The 26,126-nt window shown below is 42.5% G+C and overlaps 2 pseudogenes; one reads left to right on the forward strand and one right to left on the reverse strand.

Moving 5' to 3' along the window:
* Nucleotides 1-2,388: 2,388 nt before the first annotated feature.
* On the reverse strand, nucleotides 2,389-18,316 carry LOC139547513 (olfactory receptor 11A1-like; annotated as a pseudogene).
* A 6,069-nt stretch (nucleotides 18,317-24,385) lies between these two features.
* Nucleotides 24,386-25,188, forward strand: LOC139547514 (olfactory receptor 8I2-like; annotated as a pseudogene).
* Nucleotides 25,189-26,126: the final 938 nt, after the last annotated feature.

Here is a 26,126-nt window from a genome sequence, read left to right on the forward strand (position 1 = left end):
TAAAATGAATCACTAACCTTTGATGATCTTCATCAGATGACACTCATAGGACATCATGTTACACAATACATGTATATGTTTTGTTCGATAATGTGCATATTTATATAAATAAAACTCAATTTACATTGGCGCGTTACGTGCAGTAATGTTTTGATTCCAAAACATCCGGTGATTTTGCAGAAATACTCATAATAAACATTGATAAAAGATGCAAGTGCTTTTCACAGAATTAAAGATAGATTTATCCTCTATGCAACCGCTGTGTCAGATTTCAAAAAAACTTTACGGAAAAATAATAATCTGAGAACGGCGCTCAGAACCCAAAATAGCCAAAGAAATAGCCGCCATTTTGGCGTCAACAGAAGCTATAAAAAACACTATAAATATTCACTTACCTTTGATGATCTTCATCAGAAGGCACTCCCGGGAATCCCAGTTCGACAATAAATGACTGATTTATTCCATAAAGCCCATCATTTAGCCACTTGTTGTTAGCATGTTCAGCCCAGTAATCCATCTTCATGAGGCACGAGAACTTCCTCCAGACAAAAACTCAAAAAGTTCCATTACAGGTCGTAGAAACAAGTCAAATGATGTATGCAATCCATATTTAGGATGTTTTTAACATTACTCATCAATAAGGTTCCAACCCGAGAATTTCATTGTCTGAAGAAAAGCATTGGAACGAGAGCATACTCTCTCGTGACCGCGCATCATGAGCCCGAGGCTCTCTGCCAGACCACTCAGTAAAATAGCTCCTATGAGCCCCTCCTTTATAGTAGAATCCTAAAACCAGTATCTAAAGTCGGTGACATTTAGTGGAAGCCCTAGGAAGTGCATGCACATCCATAACTAACAGGGATTTCAATTGGCACTGTTTTGAAATTCAATTTCTCACTTCCTGTTTGGAGTTCTTCTCAGGTTTTTGTCTGCCATATGAGTTCTGTTATACTCACATCATTCAAACAGTTTTAGAAACTTCAGAGTATTTTCTATCCAATACTACTAATAATATGCATATATTAGCATCTGGGACAGAGTAGGAGGCAGTTCAGTTTGGGCACGCAATTCATCCAAAAGTGAAAATGCTGCCCCCTATCCCTAAAAAGTTTTAAAGAGCAGCAGTAAAATAACAATAGCGAGACTATACAGTGGGGTACAGACACAGAGTCAATGTGTGGGGGCACCGGTTAGTTGAGGTAGTATGTACATGTAGGTAGAGTTATTAAAGTGACTATGCATAGATGATAACAACAGAGAGTAGCGTCGTGGAAATATTGAATAAAATATTTCTCAAATACCGGAGCTTGTGAATTCAAATAGACTTTATTACAAAAAGTAACAAAGCCGAGTAATTCCATGGAACGACTAAATTCTCTTGCCACAGACCTCAGCCCTAATAGGTTTCCGCCTTCAGATAACATACATGGTCACTCCCCTCTATGTAGATGATTAACACCCCGGTGGCCTCTCGCCACCATTATCTTTCTGCCTCAATTCTTGCTTGTTTACAGATTCTATTGGTGGCGTATCCATAGCAATGATACAACAAATAAGACACACACATAATGCAGGTGTCTGTCCAATGATACTCATAGGACTACACAATGGCTCTCCCCAAGCCTGTAATGGCACAGACATACATATACAATACAACTACATGCCCTAAAGCCAGTCGCACGACCAGGCAATGACTTCCCTCAGGCCTATAACAGCACAGGCATACATTTTCTGCGTATGTTCTGTTTTTACATGTCTAGTGATTAACTCCATGTTGACCCAGCTCTGTTCATTCACCTGAGCTCAGCCTTTATTCTGCTTGCACATGTCTATTCATTAATAGATCTGCTTACTACTTCTGGGAGAACAGTCTAGATACTGGAAAATCACCCATATGTCACTTCCTGACCTTAGAGATCCTTTTTATATCTCTATTTTGGTTGGTCAGGGCGTGAGTTGGGGTGGGCATTCTATGTTTTTGTTCTATGTTGTCTATTTCTATGTGTTTGGCCGGATGTGGTTCTCAATCAGAGGCAGCTGTCTATCGTTGTCTCTGATTGAGAACCATACTTAGGTAGCCTTTTCCCACCTGTGTTTTGTGGGTAGTTGTTTTCTCTCTCTGCGTCTGTACCAGACAGGACTGTTTTGTTTGTTCCATTTTGTTATTTTTTGTTCGTGTGTTCGTGTGTTATTAAAAGTCATGAACACGTACCACGCTGCACCTTGGTCCTCTCCTTCTTCCTCAGACGAACGCCGTTACAGATCTACCCACCACCAAAGGACCAAGCAGCGTGGTAGGAAGGAGCAGCATTTGTTGGAGAGTTGGACATGGGAGGAAATCCTGGACGACAAGGGACCCTGGGCACAGACTGGAGAGTATCGCCGTCCTTAAGAGGAGCTGGAGGCAGCTAAAGCGGAGCGGCGACGCTACAAGGAGGACAACAGGGGACACCGTGTGTAGGGCTGGCGCAGGATAACCCGAGCCGAGGAGACGCACTGGAGACCAGATGCGCTGAGCCGGCACCATCCCTCCTGGCTCGATGCCCACTCTAGCCCGGCCGATGTGAGGAGCTGCGATGTAGCGTACCGGGCTGTGAACGCGCACTGGAGACACTGTGCACTCCATCGCATAACACGGCGCCTGACCAGTACGACGCTCCACCCGGTCTACAATCTGACTGAGCCAAACTCCTCGTGTCCCTCCCCCCAAAAAGTTAGGCGGCTGCCTCTCGTGCCTGCTCCGCTATGCCACCTCCTCTGGACGGCGATGTTCTCTCGGCTGTCCCCAGGGTCCCTTGCCTTCCAGGATTTCCTCCCATGTCCAACTCTCCAGGTAACCACGCTGCTTGGTCCTCTTTTGGTGGGTAGTTCTGTCACGTTTGTCATAACGATGAGACCAAGGCGCAGCGTGATTTTAATACATTCTTCTTTTTTATTAAACAAAGCACACTTCACAAACTAACTAAACAACAAAACGAACGTGAAGCTATTTAAACCGAGTGCTGACATGCAACTACACATAGACAACTACCCACAAACCCAAAATGGAAATGGCAACCTAAATAGGATCCCCAATCAGAGACAACGATAAACAGCTGTCTCTGATTGGGAACCAATTCAGGCTACCATAGACGTACAATATACCTAGGCTAACAAACACCCCTAGATATACAAAAAACCCTAGACAAGACAAACAAGCATACCCACCCTCGTCACACTCTGACCTGACCAAAATAATAAAAAAAAACATAGATAACTAAGGCCAGGGCGTGACAGTACCCCCCCCCCCCAAAAAGTGCGGACTCCCGACCGCAAACCTGAACTTATAGGGGAGGGTCCGGGTGGGCGAGCATCTACCCTCGGTGGCGGCTCTGGTTCTGGACGTCGCCCCCCATCTTTACACTGGTCCCTCCGCCCTTGTAAAGCTGAACCGTGGCTCATCGCTGGAGACCCCGGGCTGAGGACCGTCGCTAGAGACCCCGAGCTGGGGACCGCCGCTGGAGACCCCGGGCTGGGGACCATCTCTGAAGACCCCAGGCTGGGGACCGTCGCTGGAGACCCCGGACTGGGGACCATCTCTGGAGACCCCGGGCTGGGGACCGTCGCTGGAGGCCCCGGGCTGGGGACCGTCGCTGGAAGCCCCGGACTGGGGATCGTCGCTGGAGAATCCGGACTGGGGATCGTCGCTGGAGGCTCCGGACTGGGGATCGTCTCTGGAGGCTCCGGACTGGGGATGGTCTCTGGAGGCTCCGGACTGGGGATCGTCGATGGAGGCTCCGGACTGGAGGCCGTCGCTGGAGGCTCCGGACTGGCGATCGTCTCTGGAGGCTCCGGACTAGGGATCGTCTCTGGAGGCTCCGGACTAGGGATCGTCTCTGGAGGCTCCGGACTGGGGATCGTCGCTGGAGGCTCCGGACTGGGGATCGACGCTGGAGGCTCCGGACTGGGGATCGTCGCTGGATGCTCCGGACTGAAGGGCTTCTCTGGAGGCTCCGGACTGAAGGGCGACACTGGAGGCTCCGGACTGGAGGGTGTCGCTGGAGGCTCCGGACTGGAGACCGTCTCTGGAGTGGAGAGACACACAGGAGGCTTCATGCCATGGATCATCACTGGAGGCTTCTTGCCATGGATCATCACTGGAGGCTTCGTGCCATGGATCATCACTGGAGGCTTCGTTCGTGGAGCGGGCACAACCCCTCCTGGCTGGATACCCACTTCAGCCCAGGACGTTCGAGGCACCGACACGGGACGCACTGGGCTGTGCAGGCGCATTGGAGATACCTTGCGCAGAGCCAGCGCAGGATACCCTGGACCGTAGAGGCGTACCGGAGGTCTGGAGCGTGGAGCTAGCACAACTCGTCCTGGCTGGATACCCCCTGTAGCTCGGCAAGTGCGGGGAGCTGGAATAGGCCGCACTGGGCTGTGCTGGCGAACCGGGGACACCGTGCGTAGGGCTGGCGCAGGATAACCCGAGCCGAGGAGACGCACTGGAGACCAGATGCGCTGAGCCAGCACCATCCTTCCTGGCTCGATGCCCACTCTAGCCCGGCCGATGCGAGGAGCTGCGATGTAGCGTACCGGGCTGTGAACGCGCACTGGAGACACTGTGTACTCCACCGCATAACACGGTGCCTGACCAGTACGACGCTCCACCCGGTAAGCACGGGGAGTTGGCTCAGGTCTACAATCTGACTGTCCCCAGGGTCCCTTGCCTTCCAGGATTTCCTCCCATGTCCAACTCTCCAGGTAACCACGCTTCTTGGTCCTCTTTTGGTGGGTAGTTCTGTCACGTTCGTCATAACGATGAGACCAAGGCTCAGCGTGATTTTAATACATTCTTCTTTTTCATTAAACGAAGAACACTTCACAAACTAACAAAACAACAAAACAACAAAACAACAAAACAACAAAACGAACGTGAAGCTATTTAAACTGAGTGCTGACATGCAGCTACACATAGACAACTACCCACAAACCCAAAATGGAAAATGGCAACCTAAATAGGATCCCCAATCTGAGACAACGATAAACAGCTGTCTCTGATTGGGAACCAATTCAGGCCACCATAGACCTGCAATATACCTAGGCTAACAAACACCCCTAGACATACAAAAAAACCTAGACAAGACAAACAAGCATACCCACCCTCGTCACACCCTGACCTGACCAAAATAATAAGAAAACATAGATAACTAAGGTCAGGGCGTGACAGTGTGAAGGCTGGCTGAATTCTGGCAAAGACTATGTTCTTTTGTCTCAGCATGTCTACAGATTCTCACTTTCCCTGTTTTTGTTTGCTTGGAAATGTTGATACTGGAGGCTTTTTAAGAAGAAACTGTGTAACCATAGTATTTATAGCAGCTAACCTTCATTGGAAGGTTGGTCATCCTCCCACAATGTCACAACGGATGGCAGAAATGTCAAATTATATATCACTAGATTAGTTTTTTTTACTAGATTAAGGGTATACTGTACAACTTTGATAAGGTCTGGGTACCTTATGGGGTCTGTAATGAAAACATAAAACATTTTTAGTCAAGCAGTCACAAATATATATATATTTTCTGATATTTTCTGATGTCTCAGTGGACTTATCCATTGAGGAGGCCGCAGGGAAGCCACGGTCCAAGACTATGTGGATTGTGGCTCAGATGCACAAGGCATGTCTCTCTCCAGAATGCGCTCTCTCCTGCCATTTCATGGGTATTCATTGTTTCTTAACTTCATTGTGTACATTGCTTGCTATGTCTATCAATTCCCCATTACAAATTTCACCAGTAGTAGTTCATATTTCCCCTTAATTACCATAATGTCTATTCTGCAATGTTTATTTGGTTACGGTAATTTCTGATAATTCATTGAATATATTATTATTACAGTCATTTACCGTTCTCAATGTCGGAGTGGACATGTGTTTTGCAGAACTCACAACCTATGCTACACTTGTGAGAAACCAGTTTTTGTTTATTTCATTCCATTTGAGTTTTGTCAATCCATTCATTGTTTTTTGTTTGAAACACTTCTGTAAATTTTGGTTGAGGACGTGCACCTGATTACAGATATAGAAGTAGGACCAATCTACCTGGCCTTCGGGCAAATGTAGGCCTATAAATGTGCCCAGTTGGTGATGTCTGATACTATTTATGATTGTCTTAACTCACCACCACTAATGAGCTGTTTAGCTTCTCAAAGTATTTTTTCTTCACCTCAAACAGCAAGTAAACAAAGTCTGTTTATAGAATCAGTTAAGAATGACAATAGTACTTCAAAGTATTTTAACAATATTTCCAGCTCTCTCCCTTTCGATAATCACTTGGCATGAAATGGAAAAATGTAATGCTCTGATCCAGTGGAAAAGTCATAAAATACCTGACCCAGTTGATAGTTGATACAATGTTTAGAGTTAGTTGCAGACAGGTCATGCGTAGCCAATGATTTATTGGATATTTATTTTTATCATTATATTTTCTGCCTGCAGGCTGCAATGTTTTTATGTGTTGGCTTGATGTAAACTATTTTTACATAGTTGGCAGTGGCAATAAATGTTACTTTTAGATCTGTGTAATTTTCATTTAAATTACGATTGTAGAATGTAGATTAACCACAGAGATTGCTTTTGAAATACAAAGACTATTATAAATTAAATGAAAATCACAACTGACACGCAGATTGGTAGAAATTGTAACATACATAGCTACATAGGATATGTCCATATATGGGAAAATACATGTTTAAAAATGTTGACAAATCAATTAGTCGAAAGAAAAGACTATGCTTGGTCGACAAACATTTTTGTTAGACGGGTACAGCATTAGTAGAAATGCAGGAAATTAGCATTAGATATCCCAAAAAATGTAGAGAGGACCCCAGACCCCCTGCCAGAGTGACCCCCCCACTTCTAAAACCAAAGTGCTATAGGTCTCAATAAATGAGGCACCATTTAAACTTGCAAAAGTTGTTACAGATGTTACCTTTATTTTGTTGACTTCTGATATGAGGAAGTCTCCCTGTTGTGTAAGATCATGTAACTAACGTCTCACATCAATGGTTTTATGTGTATTACAATTTCTAAAAACTGCCAGTCGAATCTGCTGGAGGTTAAGTCCATATATGACAGGGTTTAAGACAGGTGGTATAACAAGGAATTGTACAGCCATTGCATTACGCATATTTAGCGTAATATTTACATTACTATTCCATCCTTGCAAAGTGTCAAACAGGGTCACTGTGACGAAAATAACCATTGTTATTAAATGTGGCACACAGGTCTGTGTGAACTTAATCCTTCCCTTAGCTGACTTTACACAATTCCTTACAATCTTACAGTAAGAAAATACAATGAAAAGTAACTGTAAAACATGAACCACTATTATACATTTGTTCAAAATCGGATTGATGGTAATGGGTAAACATGCATGTTTCAGTATAGACGGAATGTCACAGAAGATCTTATCAATGCGAGATCCACACAAAGGAATTCTGACAGCTAAACTAACTGCTATGAGTGCTATGAATAAAGGATAACACCAAGAAAATAAGAGTAACTTTCTAACAGTTGAATTTGTCACAATGGTATGGTATAGTAGTGGTCTGCATATTGCCACATACCTGTCGTAAGACATCACTGTTAGAGTAGAAATTTCACACAGGACAGATGTGTATATTACATAGGCTTGAGTCAAACATCCACCATAAGATATCACCTGAACATCTGACTGAAGGTCCAGTAACAACTTGGGGTAGAAACCAGCAGTTCCATACAATCCATTGACACATAGACTACACAGAAAGATATACATGGGCTCACGGAGGCCTTTCTCCTGAATGATTGTTATGATCAGAGTCAGATTCACAGTGATGATGAGAAGATATGTGATAAGAGACAAGATAAAATAGACCGATTTGTTGTTAAATGTCTCTTGTAAGCCAAAGAGATAAAATAACTTGACTTGTGTTGAGTTCTCCATAGCTTTTGTTAATTTTCTTCCTCTGGTCAATGCAGCAATTCTTAGTTCTTGCAAGGCTTGAGCTTGTATGGATGTGGATGAATGCAAGTGTGAATAATTTGATTCTGTGTCGGCTCAGACTAAACACAATAGTTTTAACAAAACAAATTCACATTCTCCCTCAAACTCTTATCATAATAAAATTAAAACGTTCCCGATAATATCTGTACATTATCAGATTTCTGAGGAGTGAAAAAAATAAAGAAACTTGTGTCCATGAAATGTCTTCTTGCTTGATAGAGGGATTACTGCTAAAATAACCTGCCCTACTAGCCTCTAAATATATCGTAGTGTATGATCACAAATGTCTTCTTGCTTGACAGAGGAGACTACTCCAATAACTTGTCCTGGTAGCCTCTAAATATACCATAGTGTATGATCACATGGGATTGTAGTTTCAGTGTCACCATGTAACCACTCCATAGAGATGGAACTATATTGAGTTTATGATAAGCAACTCATTAGATTCTATTTACTCTGTTTTGGTCCCTTTAAGGCAGTGTTTCCCAAACTCTGTCTTGGGGAGCACAAGGGTTGCACGTGAATTTTTTTGACCTAGCACTGGACTTGCCTATTTTAATAAAGGTTAAATAAAAATAACAAAATAAACATAGCTGATTCAAATAATTAAAGCTGAATCCGCTGTGTAGTGCTAGGGCAAAACTCAAAACCCGTTTGGTTCCCCAAGTCAAAGTTTGGGAATTGCTGCTTTAAGGGTTTCAGCAAGACGTTATCCCACCGATGTTCTGAGAACATTGTAGGAACATTAAAATATGACATTAACCTCAGGACCATAAGAGGGAGTTCAGTACAGATACCGGTTTGGTTGCAGTATAACGTTATGATAAGGCATACAGAACAAAAATGTAAATGTATCATGCAACAATTTAAAAGATAAGAAAATCAGTAATTTCAAATAAATTAATTAGGCCATAATATGTGGATTTCACATGACTGAGAACACAGATATGCATTTGTTGGTCACATATACAGTACCTTTAAAAAAAGGTAGGGGTGTGGATCAGAAAACCAGTCAGTATCTGGTGTGACCACCATTTGCCTCATCCAGCGTGACACATCTCCTTCACATAGAGTTGATCAGGCTGTTCATTGTGGAATGTGGAATGTTGTCCGACTCCTCTTCAATGGCTGTGCAAAGTTGCTGGATATTGGCGGGAACTGGAACACTCTGTCGTACAAGTCTATCCAGATGATCCCCAACATGCTCAATGGGTGACATGACAGGTGAGTATGCAGACCATGGAAGAACTGGGACATTTTCAGCTTCCAGAAATTGTGTACAGATCCTTGGAACATGGGGCCATGCATTATCATGCTAAAACATGAGGTGATGGCAGCGGATGAATGGCACGACAATGAGCTTCAGGATCTCATCAGAGCATCTCTGGGCATTCATATTTCCATCAATAAAATGTAATTGTGTTCGTTGTTCATAGCTTATGCCTGCCCATACCATAACTCCACAACCATGTTCACAACATTGACATCAGCAAACCGCTCGCCCACACGACGCCATACAAGTGGTCTGCAGATGTGAGGTCGGTTGGACCGTCATCCACATTTTCTAAAACAATGTTGGCGGCTGCTTATGGTACAGAAATTAACATTCAATTCTCTGGCAACAGCTCTGGTGGACATTCCTGCAGTAACGATGCAAATTACAACCTCCCACAAAATTTGAGCGGCCTATGGCATTTTGTTGTGGCCTTTTATTGTCCCCAGCACAAGATGCACATGTATAATTATTATTATGCTGTCTTCTTGATATGCCAGACCCGTCAGGTGGATGGATTATCTAGCTAAATGACAAAATGCTAACTAACAGAGATGTAAACAAATTTGTTCACCAAATTTGAGAAAAATTTACTTTTTGTGCATTTGGAAAATTATTGGGATCTTTAATTTCCAACAATTTACATGTTGCGTTTACATGTTTGTTCAGTGTATTTTGATGTCCATTGGGGAACATTATGAAAAGGTTCCTATTTTTGTCTGACGTTATCCATGAGACATTCAATGACCATAAGGAGACGTTGATGGTACTTTTTAGGACCTTGTCAGGGCTTCATTTTACTAATCTTTAAGACATCACGAGATTGTCTCAAGGGAACTTTCTCTGGGGAACCTTTGTCTAGTTCCCTGTAGGTCGTCACCGAGAATCATGTCAAGACCATTTTAGGACATTCTCAATACTTTTATTTTACTAGTCATTAGGATGTTACGGGAAGGTCCCAAGGGATGTTTTCTGGGTTACCTTTAGCTCCCTTGTTAGTTACTAGGACGTCACCGAGGACCATATCAGGACCATGTCAGGTACTTTTTAGGACATTCTCTGGACTTAATTTTACTAGTCTTCCGTACGTTGCATGATGGTCCCAAGGGAAGTTTCTCTGGGGGACCTTTGTCTAGTTCTTGCTAAGTTACTAGGACGTCACTAAGGACCATATCAGGACTTTCTTAGGACGTTCTTAGGACTTTCATTTTAATAGTCATTAGGACGTTGCGTGATGGTCCCAAGGGAACGTCCCTGCAAACAAAAATAAGTCGTTAGGACGTCCCTGGAATGTCACAAAATGGTCGTCTAAAGAGGTCAGGACGATTTGTCTTGGACTCCTGTACGATTTGTCTAGTTCCCAATTTGTCCCGGGGACGCTTTTAGGACGTTCTTGGGATGTTGTGAAATGGTCCTGTGGAGGTTTTTGCCAGTAGATGGTCCCAGGTGTCCCACAACATTATAAGTAAAATAATTAAATGGTATTGGGGTTTTAAGGTAAGTGGTACGCTGTTCAGCTAAAATAGTGTACAAATATTTAATCAGTGACACTATGACTACATTTGACATGATTATTTCGTACTGACTTTTCATTATGACCCAACCTGGGATTTGAATTCCCAATATCTGTATATGGGGTATACTGATCTTTCTGCTGTACCACAAAGTCTGTGGAAAGTCCCCCCTCTGCACATTCATTACCTATAATACATATCTGCACATCAAAAGAGTGCCATCTGCACTAACATTTTAGGAATCAGTTCATCTGACTGTTCTCCCATCATTGATTTCATTTTCTTATTTCAACTATTTGAGTTTGGGTTTTCAGTATAGTTGTCTAATGTTGGTGGGGCATATTATTTGGTTTTAATCATATTCCAGAATAACTACAGGTATAATAGTTTTATTTGAGTGTATTTTTAACAGAGCTGAGATTTACTTTGAAGTGCAAAGTGTAGGAATACAAGCAAAATCAGTCATTGACATAGACAAGGTGGCATAGCAGGAATGTTGTAATATCATGAAGGAAGAGGTTCAAATCCCAGGTGAGGACATGTTTAAAAAATAATTACTGTATAAATGAACATGCACAATATAATCATGAACAGTATGCCAAATATATACATTTAAACCATTATATGGTAAAAGCACTTTCCAGAATAACTACAGGTATAATAGTTTTATTTGAGTGTATTTTTAACAGAGCTGAGATTTACTTTGAAGTGCAAAGTGTAGGAATACAAGCAAAATCAGTCATTGACATAGACAAGGTGGCATAGCAGGAATGTTGTAATATCATGAAGGAAGAGGTTCAAATCCCAGGTGAGGACATGTTTAAAAAATAATTACTGTATAAATGAACATGCACAATATAATCATGAACAGTATGCCAAATATATACATTTAAACCATTATATGGTAAAAGCACTTTCCAGAATAACTACAGGTATAATAGTTTTATTTGAGTGTATTTTTAACAGAGCTGAGATTTACTTTGAAGTGCAAAGTGTAGGAATACAAGCAAAATCAGTCATTGACATAGACAAGGTGGCATAGCAGGAATGTTGTAATATCATGAAGGAAGAGGTTCAAATCCCAGGTGAGGACATGTTTAAAAAATAATTACTGTATAAATGAACATGCACAATATAATCATGAACAGTATGCCAAATATATACATTTAAACCATTATATGGTAAAAGCACTTTGTGTGTGGGGGGGGTGTCCTTAACATTGCCAAAGGACAAAGATCTGTGAATGGATCATGTTTTTTTCTTTGCAACTCTACCTAGAAGGCCAGCATCCCGGAGTCGCCTCTTCACTGTTAACGTTGAGACTGGTGTTTTGCGGGTACTATTTAATGAAGCTGCCAGTTGAGGACTTGTGAGGCATTTGTTTCTCAAACTAGACACTCTAATGTACTTGTCCTCTTGCTCGGTTGTGCACTGGAGCCTCCCACTCCTCTTTCTATTCTGGTTAGGGCCAGCTTGCGTTGTTCTGTGAAGGGAGTAGTACACAGCGCTGTACGAGATCTTCAGTTTCTTGGCAATTTCTCGAATGGAATAGCCTTAATTTCCCAGAACAAGAATAGACTGACGAGTTTCAGAATAATTATTTTTGTTTCTGGCCATTTTGAGCCTGTTATTCGAACCCACAAATGCTGATGCTCCAGATACTCAACTAGTCTATAGAAGGCCAGTTTAATTGCTTCTTTAATCAGCACAACAGTTTTCAGCTGTGCTAACATAATTGCAAATGGGTTTTCTAACGATCAATTAGCCTTTTAAAATGATAAACTTGGATTAGCTAACAGAACGTGCCATTGGAACAAAGGAGTGATGATTGCTGATAATGGGCTCTGTACCCCTATGTAGAAAATCAGCTGTTTCCAGATACAATAGTCATTTACAACATTGTCATTTACAACACATTCATTTACAACAATGTCTACACTGTATTTCTGATCAATTTGAACGGTAGTGTATATACAGTTGAAGTCGGAAGTTTACATACACTTAGGCTGGAGTCATTAAAACTTGTTTTTCAACCACTCCACAGATTTCTTGTTAACAAACTATAGTTTTGGCAAGTCGGTTAGGACATCTACTTTGTGCATGACACAAGTAATTTTTCCAACAATTGTTTACAGACAGATTATTTCACTTATAATTCACTGTATCACAATTCCAGTGGGTCAGAAGTTTACATACACTAAGTTGACTGTGCCTTTAAAGAGCTTGGAAAATTCCAGAAAATGATGTCATGGCTTTAGAAGAATCTGATAGGCTAATTGACATCATTTGAGTCAATTGGAGGTGTACCTGTGGATGTATTTCAAGGCCTACCTTCAAACTCAGTGCCTCTTTGCTTGACATTATAGGAAAATCAAAAGAAATCAACCAAGACCTCAGAAAAAAATTGTGGACCTCCACAAGTCTGGTTCATCCTTGGGAGCTATTTCCAAATGCCTGAAGGTACCACGTTCATCTGTACAAACAATAGTACGCAAGTATAAACACCATGGGACCGCTCAGGAAGGAGACGCGTTCTGTCTCCTAGAGATGAACGTACTTTGGTGCGAAAAGTGCAAATCAATCCCAGAACAACAGCAAAGGACCCTGTGAAGATGCTTGAGGAAACAGGTATAAAAGTATCTGTCTTGTTTTGCCCGCTTTGTAAAAAATAATAAAATGCTTTACTACAGGATATTTCTTAACGTAGGTCTTTATTAGCTAGCTACAACTGGCATGTTCAGGTATCTCCAACCATGATCAACTGACCATGACCTAACCCTATGGGTGGTCTTAACCAATCATAGCACAGTATGATACGGCTTTAAAATGCATCCAATTACAATTCAGTATGTTTACACATATGAATATTACAGTATCTATCCACAGTAAAACGAGTCCTTTATCGACATAACCTGAAAGGCTGCTCAGCAAGGAAGAAGCCACTGCTCCAAAACCGCCATAAAAAAGCCAGACTACGGTTTGCAACTGCACATGAGGACAAAGATCATACTTTTTGGAGAAATGTCCTCTGGTCTGATGAAACAAAAATAGAACTCTTTGGCCATAATGACCATCGTTATGTTTGGAGGAAAAAGGGGGAGGCTTGCAAGCCGAAGAACACCATCCCAACCGTGAAGCATGGGGGTGGCAGCATCATGTTGTGGGGGTGCTTTGCTACAGGAGGGACTGGTGCACTTCACAAAATAGATGGCATCATGAGGATGGAAAATTATGTGGATATATTGAAGCAACATCGCAAGACATCAGTCAGGAAGTTAAAGCTTGGTCGCAAATGGGTCTTCCAAATGGACAATGACCCCAAGCATACTTCCAAAGTTGTGGCAAAATGGCTGAAGGACAAGAAAGTCAAGGTATTGGAGTGGCCATCACAAAGCCCAGACCTCAATCCTATAGAAAACTTGTGGGCAGAACTGAAAAAGTGTGTGCGAGCAAGGAGGCCTACAAACCTGACTCAGTTACACCAGCTCTGTCAGGAGGAATGGGACAAAATTCACCCAACTTATTGTAGGAAGCTTGTGCAAGGCTACCCAAAATGTTTGACGCAAGTTAAACAATTTAAAGGCAATGCTACCAAATACTAATTGAGTATGTCAACTTCTGACCCACTGGGAATGTGATGAAAGAAATAAAAGCTGAAATAAATAATTCTCTACTATTATTCTGACATTTCACTTTCTTAAAATAAAGTGGTGATCCTAACTGACCTAAGACAGGGAATTTTAATTTGGATTAAATGTCAGGAATTGTGAAAAACGGATTTTAAATGTATTTGGCTAAGGTGTATGTAAACTTCCGACTTCAACTGTATTTTTTGCAACATCATCCGCCTTAAACTTGATAACACCTGCTGCTGCAGAAGTCGTCATCCTACACACTATTAAAACACACACTAGCTACTAGCGTTGGAAAATTACTGCTTGCTTTTGCCACTGATTCTATGCTCTGATGTGCCTGTGTAAAAAGTACAGGTGGAAGATGTGCAGTATCATATCTGCCTTGCATAATCACAAATAAACCGCCAAAGGAGAAGTTCAGCAAAGAGGCTATATGTGGTATACAAGTGTTAAACACTTTCTGTTTAGTCTCTTTTGAAGACAAACATATTTCTAGAATTCTTACATATGAGTACATGTTAGGAAATATAGTACAAGCCAAAGAAAGCACCGTTACAACAAGACCCCATATCATATTTTTGTGTAAGATTTTAACTAGCAAGCTTGACTACCGAGTAGTTGACACAATACACTCTGTCTATAACATTACCACAAAATTACAGTTACAAACTCAGGGAGATAGGGATGACGTTGATGAAAAAATTATACAACCAGGACAGCAGAATTAAGCCACTAATTATTTTAGGTTTCATAATATTGTTATACAGTAGAGCGGTGGTTCCCCAACATTTTCACTCGGGCCTCCCTTCATCATTGGGGAACGTGTCTCATGTGTGTTCATGTGATATCTGGTGACTCAAACATTACAACAAAATCAATGGGCTAAAACATGTTAGCGGACATGAGCTAGTCGATCTGGACATTTCTGACAAGTTATAGTATAAATAGCAGTCTACGGTCTGCAATGACTGACATGACATTAGGTAAACTGCACTACCCAATATCGAAATTGCACCTTGTGCATTCGTCTATTATAACTTTCAAGAGCAAGTTGAAAGCCCGACTGAGTTCCTTAAAACATTACTTCTTACATTCAAAGGAAAAGTAGTAAATTGATTACATTTAAAGCCGGGGGGGGGGGGGGGGGGGGGGTTACAAGTAGGCCGTCATTGTAATTAGGAATTTGTTCTTAACTGACTTGCCTAGTTAAATAAAGGTTAAATTTAAAAAAAAGTGATGACACTTATTGTCACCTTATTGTCACTCTAGGCTATCCTAGGCTATCCTAATGACTCAATAAACATGTTTATTATGCTCTTGTTATTGGCTTCTGCTTTCCCAATGTTCAGGTATACAGGGAGTAAAAAAAAGATACTGGTGTTTTGCACATCATTTTCATTGACAGAACTACAAAACTTTCTACAGCTTTTTACAGGATGAATGGAGTACATGACCAATGTTTGTTATACATACAATACATCATCATTACCCTTACTGTATTATTTTATTCTATGGGTCAAACATATATCACAGTGACCCTGGAAAAACTAGATTGGTATGTGGTTGTCCCATCTAGCTATTTTAAGATGAATACACTAACTGTAAGTCGCTCTGGATACAAGTGTCTGCTAAATGACTAAAATGTAAATGTATATCTGGTCCTCTGATTTCTCAATAAAACTAAACACAGTATATGCAGTATATTTGTTATTTTCAAATAATTATCTGGAGTTTGTTAGGACAGAATAAGAGATCCAAATTAGGCAACAGGTTCTTCTTGTGTCCCAGGTAGTTGACTTTCTGGTATGACTCAACATTTCTGAGGAATACCAAAGCTGGCCATCTGTCAGATAGCTGTCACACAGATATCATGTTACATAGAACAGTTGTCCCTCAGAAAACATGACATGCATCCAGATCTCAGGCAGAATATAGTTTGAGATCTGTATTTCCTTAGATTTCTCTCTCAAAATGTCAAACAATCCCCAAGCTTGTATGTACCCTACAGGGCTTATTTTCCATTAGTGATGTACAGTATGTAAGGGTGCCAGATAAGGGTACCTTTTACATATTTACATCCAGTGTATCGATCCAGACAGTTTAGCCTTTCTAGATTTGTTACATACTTAGATACAGCACCCTCTGGCTAAACTGTCAATTCAAATAAGGATTTCAAACTAATTAACTTTAAAAAAAAATTAATAATAATAATTTAGAAAATTGTAATTTCAAAGTGCAGAAAATAAAAAATGTACTAAAAAATGAGTACAAAACATATATAACCAAATCATGAAAGCAACAATCAAAGTCTCGGAGGAAGGGAAGGTTTATAGAGATGAGTCTTAAGGCCTGCTTTAAAGGCCCAACAGTCTGAGCAGCCCTGAGATTGTCAGGAAGGGAATTACAAAGGCATATTGTGTGGGAGCAAAAGAAACGTTCCACCATTGTGTTAATACAGGGCCTGCTGGCATGGAGCAGCTTGGAGTGGCTTACATTTAGGGTACATGGAGGTTCATAGGGGAAGAGTAGGTCTTACAGGTAGGCGGGTCCGATTCAATTCAGGGATTTGTAAACAAGGAAGTGCATTTTAAAGTAAATTCTTTGAGGGACAGATAGTCAATGGAGATCAGAAAGTGAATAAAAGGTAAATGACAATTTTATACAAATCAGCAAATGTTTTACAAGTCTGATTTTCACCATCCTCACCCCCATTCATTATTGCACCTATAAGTAAACAACACACAAGTCAACATAACAAAAATCGAACAATCAGGACAGGAAAGGTCACACTAATGTTTAGCTTATGTTTTGGGTACAGACCTACAGGTAGTATGTTTTTACAAGCCTGTCTGATTTTAGCCATCCTAACTCCAAACACAATACAATCCTAACTCCAAACACAATAGGATTTAAAAGTGGCTGGCACATGAGGTAGTACACCGATAAAATAGTGTGTACAGTTGGAACATTTTTCATAGAGCTATCAAATCTACTCTGGACCAGATTTAAGAAACAGCTGAAAGAGAAGTTGAGCAGCGAGGCCAGATGAGGAGTACAGGTGCTGAAAACTCTCTGTCTGGTTTCTATAGAAGATTCAAACAAATAGTCAGAATCTTAATATAAGAGAATACAATAGTAATTAAAGGTACAGGGACACTCATAACAATACTACAGAGTCCATAGATGTTATTAACTGTCGTGTCTGAAGTTGAACAGGCAAGTTTTACTACCAGGTAGTTGTCACAATACCCTTTTGTCAATGACGTTTCCACACAATCGCAAACGAATGGTTAAAGACAGTGTTTTGATGCTTTTAGCAAAAGAGTACAACCATATTACACAAATTAAAATACACACCCTATTGGGTGTCATTATGTTGTTATACTGTAGTGGATGACATATAGCAAGGTACCTGTCATAGGACATCACTGCTAAATTGCTGAATTCAATAGTTCCATATGCAGAAGATCTGTAGGTAACAGCACACAGTGGAAACTGTATGGTCATCTGAAACCAAATGAGTCATGAGAGCAGGAAACAAACCAGTGCTACCATACATGTCATTTACAAACAAACTGCACAGAAACAGATACATGGGTTCATGAAGGCTTCTCTCCATACATATAACCACAATAAGCACTGTGTTCGCAAAAACTATGGAGACGTATAAGACAGTTAATATAATGAAATACAAGTACTTTATGACACTAACTGTCACTATATCCAGCTAGTATAAATTATGTGAATTGTATTGAGTTCTCCATTTTCCTAATAGTACCTATAGAAGTATATAAAAATTAAAACAGGATTTAAGTCTAAAAGAGGATGTAAGTCTAGATCACCTGGTATATTTCTCCAGACTGCCATTGTGTGGACATAGATCTAATGTATGTTCTGTGTCTGTCACGTTCTGACCTTAGTTTCTTTTGTATGTCTTTGTGTTAAGTTGGTCAGGGCGTGAGTTGGGGTGGGCAGTCTATGTTCTTTTTTCTAGGTTGTTTGTTTTCTATGTGTTTGGCCTGGTGTGGTTCCCAATCAGAGGCAGCTGTTTGTCGTTGTCTCTGATTGGGAGCCATATTTAGGTAGCCTGTTTTCCATTGTGTGTTGTGGGTGGTTATTTTCCATTTCAGTGTTTGCACCATACGGGACTGTGTCGGTTTTCATTTATTTCTTGTTCATTTTGTATTCATTCTCGATTAAACGATATTATGGATACGTACCACGCTGCATTTTGGTCCTCCTCTCCTTCCACCAACGAAAGCCGTTACAGAACCACCCACCAGAAAAGGACCAAGCAGCGTGGTAACCAGGAGCAGAGGGTTCTGGACTCCTGGACATGGGAGGAAATTTGGAAGGACCCTGGGCACAGCCGGGGGAGTATCGCCGTCCGAAAGAGGAGCTGGAGGCAGCTAGAGCGGAGCTGGCGCCACTACGAGGAATTGGCGCAAGGTAACGGGCACGAGAGGCAGCCCCAGAATTTTTTGGGGGAGGGGGCACACGGGTAGATTGGCGGACTCAGGTAGGAGACCTGAGCCAACTCACCGTGCTTACCGTGGCGAGAGAGTGACTGGGCAGGAACTGTGTTATGCGGAGAAGCGCAAGGTGTCCCCAGTGCGCACGCATAGCCCGGTGCGCTACATCGCAGCTCCTCGAATCGGCCGGGCTAGAGCGGGCATCGAGCCAGGAGGGATGATGCCGGCTCAGCGCATCTGGTCTCCAGTGCGTCTCCTCGGCCCGGGGTATACTGCACCAGCCCTACGCACGGTGTCTCCAGTTCGCCAGCACAGCCCAGTGCGGCCTGTTCCAACTCCCCGCACTTGCCGGGCTACAGGGGAGATCCAGCCAGAATGAGTGGTGCTAGCTCTGCGCTCGAGACCGCCAATGCGCCTCCACGGTCCAGTGCATCCGGTGCCTCGGCCAAGGACAAGGCCTGCTACATGTCTCCTCAGCCTGGTGAGTTCTGTGCCTGTGCTAAACACTAACTCTCCTGCATGTCTCCCCAGCCTGGTGAGTCCTGTGCCTTCTCCCTGAGCCAGGCCTCCTGTGTGTCTCTCCATTCCAGTGATAATCCATGGCAAGAAGCCTCCAGTGATGATCCATGACAAGAAGCCTCCAGTGATAATCCATGGCAAGAAGCATCCAGTGATAATCCATGGCACGAAGCCTCCAGTGATAATCCATGGCAAGAAGCCTCCAGTGATATTCCATGGCATGAAGCCACCAGTGATGATCCATGGCACGAAGCCTCCAGTGATGATCCATGGCACGAAGCCTACAGTGATGATCCATGGCACGAAGCCTCCTGTGAGGATCCATGGCATGAGGCCTCCAACGAAGGATGTCAGTCCGGAGCCTCCAGCGACGCCCTCTAGTCCGGAGCCTCCAGCGTCTCCCTCCTGTCCGGAGCAGCCAGAGTCTCCCTCCTGTCCGGAGCAGCCAGAGTCTCCCTCCTGTCCGGAGCAGCCAGAGTCTCCCTCCTGTCCGGAGCAGCCAGAGTCTCCCTCCTGTCCGGAGCAGCCAGAGTCTCCCTCCTGTCCGGAGCAGCCAGAGTCTCCCTCCTGTCCGGAGAAGCCAGAGTCTCCCTCCTGTCCGGAGAAGCCAGAGTCTCCCTCCTGTCCGGAGAAGCCAGAGTCTCCCTCCTGTCCGGAGAGGCCAGAGTCTCCCTCCTGTCCGGAAAAGCCAGAGTCTCCCTCCTGTCCGGAAAAGCCAGGGCCGCCCGTCTGTCCTGAGCTGCCAGGGCCGCCCGTCTGTCCTGAGCTGCCTGGGCCGCCCGTCTGTCCTGAGCTGCCTGGGCCGCCCGTCTGTCCTGAGCTGCCTGGGCCGCCCGTCTGTCCTGAGCTGCCTGGGCCGCCCGTCTGTCCTGAGCTGCCAGAGCCGCCCGTCTGTCCTGAGCGGCCAGAGCCGCCCGTCTGTCCTGAGCTGCCAGAGCCGCCCGTCTGTCCTGAGCAGCCAGAGCCGCCCGTCTGTCCTGAGCTGCCAGAGCCGCCCGTCTGTCCTGAGCTGCCAAAGCCGCCCGTCTGTCCTGAGCTGCCAGAGCCGCCCGTCTGTCCTGAGCTGCCAGAGCCGCCCGTCTGTCCTGAGCTGCCAGAGCCGCCCGTCTGTCCTGAGCTGCCCGAGCCGCCCGTCAGTCAGGAGCTGCCCGAGCCGCCCGTCAGTCAGGAGCTGCCCGAGCCGCCCGTCAGTCAGGAGCCGCCCTTCACCCCGGCGCTGCCGGAGTCTCCCATCTATTCGGGGCCCGCTGCAAGGGTCCCCTGTCCAAGGTCGGCGGCGAGGGTCGCCGCTCCAAAGGCGCCACTTAAGCGAGCAAAGACTATGGTGGAGTGGGGTCCACGTCCCGCGCCAGAGCCGCCACCGCGGACAGACGCCCACCCAGACCCTCCCCTATTGGTTCAGGTTTTGCAGCCGGAGTCCGCACCTTGGGGGGGGGGGGTACAGTCACGCTCTGAACTTAGTTTCTTCTTTTTGTCTTTGTGTTAGGTTGGTCAGGGCGTGAGTTGGGGTGGGCAGTCTATGTTCTTTTTTCTAGGTTGTTTGTTTTCTATGTATTTGGCCTGGTGTGGTTCCCAATCAGAGACAGCTGTTTATCGTTGTCTCTGATTGGGAGCCATATTTACGTAGCCTGTTTTCCGTTGTGGGTGGTTGTTTTCCGTTTCAGTGTTTCATACGGGACTGTGTCGGTTATCATTTATTCGCTTGTTCATTTTGTATTGATTCTCGATTAAACGATATTATGGATACGTACCACGCTGCATTTTGGTCCTCCACTCCTTCCACCAACAAAAGCCTTTACAGTGTCAGTGGACTATTCCACACTAATCTACTATCACATCACTGACCTTTTAAAGGAAGAAAACACCCAGTATACAGCAGTGTGTTCACTTGAACTCCAATGACACAAATAATTAAATTGTCATGGTGTGACTCTCAGCCTACCCTGGGGGGTTAGGTAAGTGCTTAGGCAAATGATTGGTTGATGGAGATTACTGACATGTCTGGGGAGGTGATTGACAAGGTTAACAATTCTGTGAATTTTATTTGACCATGTGAAAAACAGCTACTGTGTAATTTAAATAATACAGTATAGGTCAAATGGAATTGATCCATCAATGCTTAATCTTGAGAACACTACACAGAAAGATTGCTGAACCTTTTCCTAGCTTTTAGTTGTCCTGAATGGTTGATGCACTTTATTTTTCTCAAGATTAAGTGTAGAACTTTATATCAACTACAAATGTATCAAAATACACATTTTACATTTAATAACAAAATATATACTATATTTAATAAATTGTTTTTCTCCCACTGTAAAATTTGTAAAATAAAAAAAATGTATCCTCCAAAATTTACAAATATCTTGTTCTGTATTGCAATGACAATCTTTTGTGTTCTATCTCCATAGTTGATTGAATTTACAGCAGGTGAAATAAATAAAAAATACAGATAGTTTCACCCCAATTTGGTGTGATATATGACTCAATATCAAATCTGCTGTGGAACAGCTCAAATGAACAACCAAGTATAACATTTTTAAAAGTTACTACATTTGAGACATTGTCATCACTTTAGTTTGTCCAGATTTTGTTACATTTAGGCAAACTGCAATGATTATGGTGTAGGAATAGATTCTAATAATCTTTATAGTTGAGGTGTATATGTTAACGTACAAGATATCTGAACATGCCAATTTCCCTATTGAGTAGTTGTGACAAAGCTTTTTGATGACGCACAGTTCAATCCAAAGTTTAACACATTGGTTGAAATGGTCTCTATTTTCTATTCTCCTAGCAGATAGATCAAGCTTGAGAAGCTAACACCATTTTACATATTCTTGACCTTATCATAATTTTCACTCTCAGGTCACAGGTCAACATAGTATGATCAACAATATGTGTTTGTAGTATCTTTCCGGTGCAGCCAACTTCTTGTTAGGCCCAGTTCAATATTGTTGCATCATTCACATCAGACCAGTCTGAAGGGAGGCTATTAAGCCTAATGCCACTCTAAACCTCCCTGGGACTAACCCTGCAATTGGCCTAACGAGAGACAAGAGACAGTAACAAGGCTGACCTTTGTTGTTGTTTCAGTCTCTCTGATCTCACAGGTAGGTGTTGCTATAAGGTTTTCAAGGGAATTGAGAGATACAGTGGACTAATGACCTGTTTTCTGAAGACTGATGGCCAAACAAATACAGTAAACACGTTTTCCTGCTCAATAGACCAGCTTCGACATACCCTAAGGCATTAGGATAATGGACAGGCATCCAAGTCGTTACTTAACATCCCAATGTCTCTGCGTTTCCATGTGGTATGCACTTTATGTTATATCTCAAACACACAATATTACATATAATGTTTTACCTTCCCTTGAAGAATTCCCTATAAATAGAGTGCATTTCAAAACACTGAAATCCCAAATTAGTTATCTTTGTAATGATTGCAATTTCTAGCAAGACTAAAACAAGTGGCCATCTGTCAAGTTGCAGGCATAAGGGTATTGTGTTTCAGTCATCCCTAAGCCTAATATTAGTCAGGCCTGTGTACTACAGGTGTAGGATCTTTAGGTATATGAAAAATAAACATTGACAAATTATTAGATAAAATATTGAATTTGGCCTTTATTACTACAGCCCATCGAAACATAATTAATAACACATTCGTAAATGTCAAAAAAGAAAATCCAAAAATAAATCACAACGAATAAGTGTCAGGCATATATCTAGGAGACATAAGAAAGCTAAGGAAATATTTGTGTTTTTTTGGACACATATTTAACCCCTTATTTTTGTTGGCACAAAACTACCTCCGTACTTCCATTTGTTTGTATGGGTTACCTTCAGATGAGTCCTGTGACACTGAGCAAAACAGAGAACACCATCGAGTTTGTGAGAGTCTCCCCTTTCCATAGTGGGGTCATAAATGTATTAGTAGATAGCTGAAACGGTTCGGGCGGTACAGAAATACGTTGGCACATCAGAGATATCGACTTCAGACGAGTTCCGTGACACTTGTGGGTACATTCAAAGATATACATTTTGCTCATCAGTGCCCCCTCAACATTTTGGGGAGGATGATTTTTTTATTTTTTTATTTAACCTTTATTTAACCAGGTAGGCAAATTGAGAACACGTTCTCATTTACAATTGCGACCTGGCCAAGATAAAGCAAAGCAGTTCGACACATACAACAACACATAGTTACACATGGAGTAAAAACAAACATATAGTCAATGATACAGTGAAAAAAAAATAAGTCTATATACAATGTGAGCAAGTGAGGTGAGATAAGGGAGGTGAAGGCAAACAAATATATGTATAAATAAATAAAAATATAAAAAGGCCATGGTGGCGAAGTAAATACAACACAGCAAGTAAAATAAAACTAAAAACACTGGAATGGTTGGTTTGCAGTGGAAGAAAGCGCAAAGTAGAGACAGAAATAATGGGGTGCAAAGGAGCAAAATAAATAAATAAATACAGTAGGTAAAGAGGTAGTTGTTTGGGCTAAATTATAGATGGGCTATGTACAGGTGCCCCTGGCTGGATGTGTTGTGCCAATCAAGAGGTCATCGGCCATGGGGCCTGTGAACAGTCCGCTGGGGCGTAGATTGTACTTTGTACAAAGACCCGTTTTTATACGCTCTGGCAATATTTTACAGTGCATTTTGCAATTGAAATGTTTTTCATAACATTTTATTGAAGAATTCATTCATGCAAAAACTATCTACAACCAAAGTCTAGCCCTTTAAGAATGCTCGAGCTGAGCAGTGGTAAAAAAAACAATTGCTCAGATATGAGCTAAAATTGGCTGATATCTGAGCATTTTGTGGAAAGCCTTTAAAGACAAAGAAAATTAACCCATGTGGTCCTAATTTCCAATTAGAAATATGGCCATGCTCTCAACAAGTTCTGTTCAAAATGTAGCAAGGTGCCCCAAAAAAATGGTGTTAAACTCCTCCCAGGAGATAGTGTTAGTGCTGCATGGACTGAACGTGACATATCTACTTCGGATTGACTCTCACCCTATGCCTCTTCACCATTTCTGTCAATCTGACACTGATCGTTACCATTTTTCTGTAGAAAATGTTGCACGAACCTATGTATTTATTCCTCTGTAATCTGTGTATTAATGGTATCTATGGCGCTTCAGCTTTCTACCCGACGATACTTTATGACCTTTTATTTGACTCTCATGTGATAACATACATTGGCTGTATGACCCAGATATGTGTCATCTACTCCTATGCTTTCTGTGAATTCACCAGCTGGCATATGACAGGTATGTTGCAAGCCGTTACAATACCACTCTATCATGACTACTCTAAAAGTGTGGACTGCTTCTTGTAATGGGACTAACAGCTAGGTTACCGCACTGTGGCGTCTACATCGATAAACTCTACTGCTCAAACTGGGCGGTCGTGAAGCTCTCATGCGTGGACACCACTCCTACCAACCTATGCTGCTTCATTGTCACGTTTTCTCACGTCTCTCAAACATTACTCATCCTGATTTCCTATGCATTCCCAGGCGGAGAGGAGGAAGTTCATGCAGACCTCATCTAATCACGCTGTCTAACTTCACCATATCCATCACCTTGGATGTGATGTACGCTCGCTACGGCAGCAACACCAGCCTGGTGGCCCTGAGGAATATCATGGCGGTGGAGTTCCTTGTTGTGCCTCCTCTTGTGAAGCTTATCATATATGGAATGAAACTCACTCAGATTCGGAATAGAGTTGTATAGATGTTCAACCGTAAAGTTCCTGCCCTAAGCTAAATGTATTGTAGTGATGCACTTGTGTGTATCAACATATTTTTCTTGTTGATCTAAATTGTGCAATACACTGTATTTTACATAAAGCTATATTAACAATTTTTATGTGCAATTAGGACATTAGGAAGGAAAAGGTGCAACTCGCTCACAATTAAAATCTTGGTACTTTGTCTAAATATTAAAATCATGATGTTTTAGCCGTCAATGGCCTTCGTCAGAATAATTTTTCATGGACATCATGTGGAAAAACTTTGACCCTCTCATTTGTTGTTAATGACAGATTCAGGTGTGTGGCTTACATTGGCCAACTAAGTGAAAATAGCTGTATATAGCAGTATATAGTATATAAACCCTTTTTCAGGACCCTGTCTTTCAAAGATAATTCGTAAAAATCCAAATAACTTCACAGATCTTCATTGTAAAGGGTTTCAACACTGTTTCCCATGCTTGTCCAATGAACCATAAACAATTAATGAACATGCACCTGTGGAACGGTCGTTAAGACACTAACAGCTTACAGACGGTAGGCATTTAAGGTCACAGTTATGAAAACTTAGGACACTATAAAGGCCTTTCTACTGACTCTGAAAAACACCAAAAGAAAGATGCCCAGGGTCCCTGCTCATCTGCGTGAACGTGCCTTAGGCATGCTGCAAGGAGGCATGACAACTGCAGATGTGGCCAGGGCAATAAATTGCAATGTCCGTACTGTGAGACGCCTAAGAAAGCGCTACAGGGAGGCAGGACGTACAGCTGATCGTCATTGCAGTAGTAGACCACGTGTAACAACACCTGCACAGGATCGGTACATCTGAACATCACACCTGCGGGACAGGTACAGTATGGCAACAACAACTGCCCGAGTTACACCAGGAACGCACAATCCCTCCATCAGTACTCAGACTGTC

The sequence above is a fragment of the Salvelinus alpinus genome, chromosome 21 (assembly GCF_045679555.1).
Source record: "Salvelinus alpinus chromosome 21, SLU_Salpinus.1, whole genome shotgun sequence".
Lineage (NCBI taxonomy): Eukaryota > Metazoa > Chordata > Actinopteri > Salmoniformes > Salmonidae > Salvelinus > Salvelinus alpinus.